Source organism: Lampris incognitus, chromosome 14 (assembly GCF_029633865.1).
Source record: "Lampris incognitus isolate fLamInc1 chromosome 14, fLamInc1.hap2, whole genome shotgun sequence".
Classification (NCBI taxonomy): Eukaryota; Metazoa; Chordata; class Actinopteri; order Lampriformes; family Lampridae; genus Lampris; species Lampris incognitus.
In genome coordinates, this window is record NC_079224.1 from 25,341,180 (window position 1) to 25,351,409 (window position 10,230).

Genomic DNA, 10,230 nt, shown 5'->3' on the forward strand with positions numbered 1-10,230 from the left:
TTCACTCCGTTAAGGTGTTTGGTGATGATTATGATTATAATTTATTTCGAACATGTAAATAAGCAGGATATAACACAGATAAACCACTGCCAATAATCTGAAGTGATCAACAAATGCACACCTCGAACTCAGTGAACAGATCTCCGTATGCATCAGATTATTTGCTACATGTTCAAAAAGGAGTATAGGAGGAAGTATACACTTATTTTTTCCTACACCTTCTCACCTACTCTTAAATTAATTCAGGTACTATACATTTCAAACTCGATTGCCACTGTACTGTATAGTTCAAATTCAATGCAAGTTGTGCTACACAATACAAACTCAACTACTGTGAACAATAAGAGGGGAAAAAACATCAAAAACACATGAAAAAAAAAGAAAAACATCCTAATGTCATGTACCAAGAATAAACATCTCAATGCTACGTACAACCCGAATATCCACTAGGTATCATAGAAAAAAGATGAAAAAAAATGTAACAAGGAATATATGGTTATACAAGGACCATGCGGTCCTTCCAAAGTGAGAGCTGTGTCCATATTCTCGGCACAAAGTCAAACACGTTTTCGGTGGGTGTTGGACTCCGCCAAGGTTGTCCCTTGTCTCCAATTCTGTTTGTGATATTCATGGACAGGATCTCAAGGCACAGCCAAGGTGAGGAGCGTGTCTGTTTTGGGAACCTTATTATTGCATCTCTGCTCTTCGCAAATGATGTGGTTTTGTTGGCCTCATCAGAACGCAGCCTGTGGCGCACACGGGGGCGGTTTTTAGCTGAGTGTGAAATGGCCGGGATGAGAGTCAGCACCTCCAAGTCTGAGGCCATGGTTCTCTACAGGAAAATAGTGCTCCCTCCGGGTTGGGGATGAGTTGTTGCCTCAAGTGAAGGAGTTCAAGTACCTCGGGGTCTTGTTCACGAGTGAGGGTATGATTGAGCGGGAGATTGACAGGCGGATTGGTGCTGCATCAGCAGTAATGCGTTCATTGTACCGGACCGTTGTGGTGAAGAGGGAACTGAGCCAGAAGACAAAGCTCTCAATCTTCATTCCAACCCTCACCTATGGTCATGAGCTTTGGGTAATGCTACATTTTGTAACTTCTTCCTTTACCTTAATTTTTTTAAATTAGGTTTTTCGGAATCAAATCATGGACACCTGTTTTGAACTCCAACTCTTCTACTGACGTCTCAACTGCGGATGTGTGTTACATCAAACGTCTTCCCCTAGTTACCTATCTCTATCACAGAGTTCCTCTTACAGTACATCATTCAGTACATGACATCCCCCTAATACTTGGATATAAATTCTGATCTTATAACCAACATTTCTCAACTGAGTAAAATTTACAATTACAAATACAACCAAAACAATAATCTCCGGAATCTTCTTCTACTTCAAACTTTCTAAAATCAAAACATTTGACTTAAGTAAGGATATAGTCCTTCTGTCTTTCAGGTGGGTTCCCTCTGTTGCAGAGGCCTTAGAGGAGGTGTTAAAGGTCTGCTGTGTTCAGCTTGCATGGCAGGACATCTGGAAGAGTCTATAGCTAATTGTTAGCCTGGGTTCAAACCAGCATTCCCATCTTCCAATTTTTCTGTCCCGTGTTGGTCTCCTGTTCCCTCTGTGATGAACTTCTTCACACAGGTTGTGTTTCTGCTGTACTGAACCATTGTAGGTGATTCAATGGTTACTTTGTTTCCATTTTTACTGACTACTTTATGTGGTATCTTGCCAAAAGTTGTACTGAACGTATCCACCTTCTCTTGTCTCACCAGGATGTGATCTCCAACATCCACATCTGAATATTCTGCTTTTTGCTGATCATCAGTATACAGCTTGTATTTCCCTTTCTGTTCTAAGTCTTTATCACATGCATCCAAATCCACGTATGTAGACGAGATTTCCGGTAACTTGCCTCATTTTCCTGTTGAAAAAGAGCTCTGCTGGGCTTTTGCCTGTTGTGTTGTGTTGTGTAATGCCTCTGTACAGTGACATGTTGCCCAAGCTTTCTTTTTAAATTCTGATACTTTCCTGGCGCTTTCTGTTGAAAGCCTCACCTCTGTTGCCTTCAGACTCTCCTCCTTGCTCTTTAGAATTCCATTTTTCATCTTTTCAAATTCCTCCCTTTGACTTTTAAGCTCTAATTTACAAGTTTGGTTTTCTTTCCCCATGGAGTGCAGTTTTTCCTGTTTCGCGAACCACATTATAATTCTGAGTGAACTGCTTCTGCATTTGCTGCAGCTGCTCAGTGAATTCTCTCTTCTCATCCTCCTTGATGGTGAACTGCTGTTTTAGGTCAGCTGCAAGTTGTTCGCACTCCTTTGACTTGGTGAGCTTCAGGATCAGTTGGCTTTAAAGACAATCATTGCAGCTCTCAAGCGTTAAGGTAAGTGCACTGACTTTCTGCTCTTTCTCACTCAGTGCCTGGTCCATCTCAGACTTGCTGATACTGGCTGTCAGCAAAATTCCCATGAAGATCAAGTGATCCATATTGAATTCACATTTTGCATGATTCAAGTGAAGTGCACACTCCTGCAGACATTTCATGACAGTGTGTGGCTGTTGGTCATGTGTCTTTTGGTCTGGTGCATGAACGATGACATCATCTGAAATGTTTTCAACTTCCTTTATTCCAGCTAATGCAGAAGCTATTTCATATTGATATAGCTCACTGGCTGAAGACACTCCCAAGATCAACCGTTTGTATCTATTGTGATCTGGCATGATGACGGCGTCAACTCCAGTTGGTGGTAACCCCACTTAAGATCCAGTTTGCTGAACACCATGGACCCGTTCATGCCTTGCAGGATTTCATCTACTATAGGTATGGGGTATAATTCCTTGACGATAGCACAGTTTGCTTGACGCATATCAAGACAAAGTCTAATTTCGGAGTTGGCTTTTGGCACGATTACTACTGGATTAACCCATGGAGCAGGTCCAGTCACTGTTTCAATGATGTCCATGTCTAACAGTTCTTTTATTTTTCTCTCTACAGGTCCCCTCAGATTAAACGGTATCCAATTTAAGGGCTGCACTACCGGCTGAATGGAAGGACTGATGTAAAGACTGATTTGCTTGGTTTTTAGTTTTCCCACACCCTGGAACACATCTGGGTACTGTGCCTGTAATGACTGTTTCAGATCTACAACTGCTGCAATGTTCGTGCCAATTCTCAATACTCCCTGCTTTACTGCTGTATCCTTTCCCAATAGTGGCTCACCATCTGCTTTGATGACAATGAACTCAGCATATTCAGTGGAATCTCCTATTTTTCACATTTGAAAGATCCTTTTGTTGCTAATGGCTGGCTACGTGTGTAAGCATACATTTTTCTCTCTGCCTCTAGGACACAGGAATGGCATTTTATGTGTTCTGACTGCAGTTTCCCCCAGGTTTTCTCATCAATTATACTGCAGGTTGCACCAGAGTCTACGAGCAGCTTTAGGTTACTCCACCCAAGCAAACATCCAGTCTATTTTGCACCGAGTCATCACTCACCACAAAAGCATAATCTGATTGCTCTTCCACATTATTGACTATTTGTTTCCATATATTCTTGGTCCTACATACTTTAGAGAAATGATCATTACCATTACATTTATGGCACTTCTGGCCTCTAGCTGGGCATTTCGGATCTTTGCCAAAGTGATCTGCAATTCCATATCTGTAAAAACGTTGCTTTGACTTACTTTTCTGTGGGTATTGCAGTCTGAATTTTGTTTTGTTGTGTATTTGCCCTATGCAATTCACGTTGTCATTTCCTGTCTTTGCAATCTCTTCCCCCGATTGGCGCTGACATCTGCTCCTCAATCCTCTCACACAGCGATGCGACCTCCTACACACGGGCGAGAATGAGGTCACGCCCTTCTTCCAGAAATTTGCGGCGCACATAACTTTATGAACATCGTGCGACTGCTGCGTCACGAATTTGATTGTTAGCATCAGCATTAAATGCAGTCTCTAGCTGCTTGCCTGAGTCTAGTTGCAAATTGTTGTACTGTCTCTCCTTGTTTTTGTTTAAGTGTATGAAATTACTGCCGCGCAAAATTTATATTAACTCGCGGTACAAAATAAGCGTTCAAATCTTGCACTGCCGCGTCATAATCGGCTGCATTTCCGGCATTAGGCAAGAGGGAAAAAATATCTTGTACCTCTGGCCCCGCATGATGTAAAAGCAATGCTCAATGCATAGTAGCAGCTGGTGTACCATTGCTGACGATAAGTCCCTTCCCATCGGCAAAAAGTTCGTACGAAGTCAGCCATCTTGTCCATCTTGGGCCGCATGTAGCTGGATCTTTGAAGCACTCAAACATCGGAATACTCCCTTTATCCATGTTGAAAGTAAACTCACTTGTGCTTTCCCAATTCTCGTCGCCAATTTTATATTTTGTAACTTATTCCGCTGCCTTAATTCTTTAAACTAGGTTTATCAGAATCAAATCACGGACACCTGTTTTGAACTCCAACTCTTCTACTACGGATGTCTCAACTGTGGATGTGTGTTACATCAAATGTCTTCCCCTAGTTACATATCTCTATCACAGAGTTCCTCTTAACGGTACAGTACACCAGTACGTGACAGGTAGTGACCGAAAGGGTGAGATCGCGGATACAAGCGGCTGAAATGGGTTTCCTCCGTAGGGTGTCTGTGCTCAGCCTTAGAGATAGAGTGAGGAGCTCGAACATCCGCAGGGATGTAGAGCCGCTGCTTCTTCGTGTCGAATGGAGCAAGTTCGGGTGGTTCGGGCATCTGATTAGGATGCCTCCTGGGCGCCTTCCTTTGGAGGTTTTCCGGGCACGTCCAACTGGGAGGAGACCGCGGGGTAGACCCAGAACTCGCTGGAGGGACTACATGTCCAGTCTGGCCTGGGAACGCATTGGGATCCCCCAGGAGGAGCTGGAGGGTGTTGCTGGGGAGAGGGACGTCTGGAGTGCCCTACTTAGCTTGCTGCCACCACGACCCGACCCCGGAGAAGCGGCTTATGATGAGATGAGATGAGATGAGATGAGATGAGATGAGATGAGTAATAAGAAATGTTTAGAGATAAATAAAACTTAGACAGTTAACACAACACTTCATCGTCCCTATGTCTCTCGATAATCAGCCCTTTGTACTTCTTCTTGAACTGTGTAATGTTTGTACTGTGGTTGAGTTCCATGCTCAGACTGCTCCACAATTTCGCCCCACAGATTGAAATGCCCATGCTCTTCAAAGTTGTACGAACACCTAACTTCTTGAAGTTTAACTTCCCTCCCAAAGTATAGTCCCCTTCTCTATCTGAGAATATTTTTTGAATATTACTCGGCAGTGGATTGCTTTTTATCCGACATGCTACGATGCACCGTGGTATGAAATAATCCAGACGTCAGTCCACTGCACATCAAGAGAACCAGTGTTTTCATGTTTTAAAGTGACAGTGTTGTTTTTCCACAACGAGGCCCTTGATTGAAATTCCAGCCAGAGTTAAGTACACCCCTATGGTTGTTTGTATAGGGAAGCAGGTCAGTCTCGTGTGTCCATTCATAGTTTGAGTTATGGGTCAAGATGCCGTATGCATACTATACGTTGTACGAACCGTACCTACTTTGACCTACTTTCTGTGTGACCTGGAATAGACCGGCTTTTTTTGGACCAATGGATTTGTTTTGCTCTTGGAAACCACCACAGAGCTATGAATTCAGTGCAAGTCAATACAGCACGCTACTGTAATTATATGTTGTCGTCCGCCGTCCCGAGAAGCATGCACTGCACAGGTTCATTCACTGCTTTTGACTAAATAGTTAGACAGAATACGTACTATGTGTATCAAAGGAGCTGAACTATGTTTCTATATTTCATGTTGCTTCTAAAACTAGGATCCGGACACCGATCTGTCTCAGTGTGGCTTGCAGACAAGGTCACCCAAATGCCCGGAGAGGCCCTAAATCAAAACCAAGACGAACATCCCGACACATTGTAAATGCTTCCTAGTTGGCAGGACACAAAATATTCCAGCCGACACCGATCCGTGCCAAGTCTGGAGAACGTGGAAGTCTTGTGAGTAAAAACAACACATGGGCAAGCGCTCTGATATCGTGTAGAGGAGAAGCTATGTAAGAGAGAGACTGCTTGTTTTCACCGTGAAGAAAACAAGCAAGGCCGGTTTTTGTTTCACAAAAACAAAATACTGCAATGTTTTTTTTTTTATTGCAGCGCTAAATAATTGCAACTGTGTTTTGATTTAAGGGAGAAAGCCGTTGTCAGTGTGGTTATGAATGATTCCGACTTGTTTCTATCTCGCACTCCAGCATTAACTTACAATGGGCACAGAAGCCATTGTGTGTTTCTTAGTTGCTTTTCATGGCTTATCCTTCCCCTGTGAGACGATACAGAACGATACAGCGCCACTAGAGAAAAAGTGAAACTGTCATTTGACTAGCATCCGTTTGACAAAACAGTAGCTCTGTCTCTCTCTCTCTCTCTCTCATAGAGACAAAATGCCTGGCTGGGTTTTGAAAGGCCTCATGAGACTCTTGGCAGGAGCAGCAACGTTGGCCAGCGGCACCTCACAATCCACATCTCTGATATCGGCCCAGCACATCCGGATCAAAGCCTCATTCAGAATCTGGGAGCTGTGTGTTTGTCAAACCTCATATCCTATTTCAGGAAAACAGAGTCTCAGACTGCAGTGGTCAGTGAGTACCTCAGGTAGTTGCTGTATGTATTCGGACGTGCTGCATATGGATAGCTGGTTATTCTGGGGGCGGTCGAGGGGCGGCGGCGGCGATGCCAGAGAAACTTGGCAGAAGTTTTGTCCCTCCATGCTGGGTAACAGGATGTGCAGCGGGGAGGTCATGGCGCATCCTGGGGGAAGAGAGGCCTTTGATTTACAGGCCGTGACCCAGGCCTGTAGATTTACCACTGGGGCCCATAGAACACAGAGGGGGGGTGCCAAGAAGACAACCAGTTGCCTGTGAGGTAACTAACGGTCAGTCACTCACAGTTCAACACCCCTCCACCCCCGCCCCCGGTCTCCTCTACAGCCGACAGGAAAGACGGGCCAAGTTCTCCAATTTTACAGTCTGACAACAGGGAAAAGACGCAGGTGAGGTTAAAACAGACGCTACTGTGCCAATGTCAACATGGCGCAGGTAACGTTTCGCCCTCTCAGAGGATGCTGATTACGTTCATCCGTTTTGCCAAGGAAACCTGAGCTTTAAGGGCGTTCACTCCTCCCCTGTGTATTACAGCCAAGATGTTCGAAACCACACAACGGACCTGGAAAGGGCGACGTAAAACAAGCAGTTTTGGAGACATGGAAAGAGAAAAAGAAAACATAAAAGAAAGCCTGATATGTTTTCTTTGACCCAGAAAGTTGTGTAATGTGAAAAGAAAAAAATGAAGAAGTTGCAAAAAAAGAAAGATGCAATCCTAACAAAAACACTGCATCAGCGTTTTCTTCTCGGGCACGTCCTCATTTTTTTTGTGTTTTTTTTTTGTTCAGTCACATCGAAGCAACAGTGCAAAAGAGGAGGACCACGCTGGGTCCACACCAGCGAATTAAACGAGCTGTTTATTTTTGAAGGCAAACACGCGCGCGCACACACACACACACACACACACACACACACAAACAATGCGTTTCAGTGCGGCAATATCAGGTTCCCGCAATGCCCTGCACGACAGCATTGCAACACAAACAGCAGGTGCAGAGACAGACGGGACAAATGAGGCGACGCAGCGCAAGGTTAAACGTGTGTCACTCTCTGCTGAGCCTGTCTCTGATGGTGATGGCGATGGCGGTGGTGGATAATAAGGGGCGGGGGAGATGGGGGGGAGGTATTAAGAAAGAGTTGTTTTGAAACTCGGTGACCTTGCTCCTTTAGTAAACACTATTAAAACAAAGCTTTGCGGACTATGTCCCGTGGAAAGCCATGAACATGAAGGATGCCAATGCTACCCAGCCATTTTAACAGAGTCAGGTGTTGTTTAACAGACACAAACACTTCCTCAACCTGTGCAATGCTCTAAAGTGATCGAAATGTATTACTGTATGGTTGCTCTGCTCTAAAAAAGATAATATACCCAGGTTTTTAAGGTTATGGGGGCTCTAGAGACATCTTCGGGTCAAATGGGGGGGGGTAATAAAGCCTTGAAGTACACAGCAGTTACCCACCATCATTCAGAGTGTGAGAGGGTAGCACATACCAAGTCCCTATACAGATGTTGACATGTCAGCGTGGTCTCTGATAACAATCAAGGCACACTGAGTCATACCTCCCAGGCCACCCGCGCCGTGGCTCAGGAGGTAGAGTGGGTCGTCTAGTAATCAGAAGGTCGCTGGTTTGATCCCCGGCTCCTCCAGAGAGCATGTCGAAGTGTCCTTGAGCGAGGCACTGAACACCTAACTGCTCCTGATGAGCAGGTTGGTGCTTTGCATGGCAGCCTCCATCATCAGTGTATGAATGTGTGTGTGAATGGGTGAATGTGAGGCATACACTGAAAAGCTCTTTGAGCGGTCGGTAGACTAGGAAAGCGCTATATATAAATGCAGCCCATTTACCATTTACATTCAGCTGAGACACACTCCGGGGTCTGTAGCTTGAGAAGGTGTGGAGTCTTGCTGAGGAGTGCTACAGTTGAAAAATAACAGTAGTTAAGAAAGACTTGTTGATGAATGTTAGAAACAGCCGTTTTAGTAAGTTCTGCTTACAGCTGGCCAATGTTCAGTACAGTCATTCTAGCTTCAAATAAGCTGAGTCTTGTTCAAAGAAACAGGGCCACATCTTCTAAGAAATGGTTGTTTTTATCTTCCTTCGGTTCGGAACCGGGATTGATTAAAGAGAGAACGATGGTGGCCATTTGCAAACAATATGTCGCTTTACGGCCTGCTGCGTGCTCAAGTCTTGAAGTCCCAAGGGAACAGTTAAGTCTATAACCGACTCGGTTTGGTCCGCCGTTGAAGAGCCCACAGGAATGTGGCGCACATTTGCTGTAATTTCACAGGCCGGGGAAAAGCAAAATACAGGAATAAAACTCCCCAATGTTGACACGTGCCCCATGCAAGATTGGGACACAGCCACTCCAGCTGGGTCAATATTTGGCTGACATTAGCATTAGTGGAGTTTGATGTTTACCGTGATAAACGTCCTGGCTAGGAAATGTTAGCGAGCGCTATCCTTGTTGCCCTGACCCTAATGCCAGTGTTTGAGTATCAAGCCAAGGTGCCAGGCAGATAAACAAGGGCGAGACAATGCTGCCATTGCAAACTGGATATGGGACGTGTGCCAACAGTATCATGGCAGTGCCAATGCAATATAAAACCGTCTACTTCCGCATGTTCGACCTTGGAGTCCTGTCTCTACAGCTGATAAAAGCGTTCTGATTCTGCAACATCAAGGTCTGTAGATAACTGCATGCATGTGTGCTATTTGATTTCAGTAAACTCAAATAGATTTCGAATGGCTAAAATCGGTATTACTGTCATTAGTTTCGAATGGCTAAAATCGGTATTAATTAAGTCTGTAAACATGATTGGAATAAGCAAGAATTTGCAATTTTATTTTTTTCTTTCCTAGAATGCTGCAGAAAATCAGCAAAATGCATGCCAAAGAAGGGTCTGGAACAAATTACATCGAGCCAAATTGGAGGTGGAAATCCCTGGCACACCCATCCTTGCATTGTATTAAATAATATATCTAACATATGGCTTATCTAATTACGAATTATTTAATTATTTAATTATTATTATTATTATTTAATTTCATTATTATTTATTTATTATTTTAATAATAATCATTATCATCATTACATTTATATAGCGCTTTTCTAGGCACCCAAAGCGCTTCACATTGAAGGGGAATGAGTAATGGAATTCAATGAAACACAGTAAACATAAAAGTCTTTACTTTAATTATGACTTATTTAAGATATATGACTTCTCCGTGGCTCTGCAATGAAATTCATGGAGTTGCTAAGATAACAAATTTCCTTCATGGGACTGCTTCTGGTAGCGTCAATGCCACCTGGAGTTAAAGCAATAAGGGTTAATCTTATTTGTGACCATGCAAAATGCAAACAAAAATTGCCCGAGAACTGACCTCATATCACAACTCTCGGCATCTTTTTCACATAGCGTGTCAGGTGAGGTCTCAGGATTCAAGGTTGCCAGGGATGGAGGCCGTCATTTGAAGTTGCAGAGGCTAAAGTTGGACCTGCTTAATAGATTGCAAGGGGTCATGGACTCGC

The 10,230-nt window shown here is 43.9% G+C and overlaps 1 long non-coding RNA gene across 1 annotated transcript; it reads left to right on the top strand.

Moving 5' to 3' along the window:
* The first annotated feature begins 2,287 nt into the window (after positions 1 to 2,287).
* Positions 2,288 to 3,095, top strand: LOC130123469 (uncharacterized). Its single transcript, XR_008811326.1, has 3 exons — positions 2,288 to 2,385; positions 2,636 to 2,823; positions 2,998 to 3,095. It is a non-coding gene; the product is annotated as an uncharacterized LOC130123469 (long non-coding RNA).
* Positions 3,096 to 10,230: the final 7,135 nt, after the last annotated feature.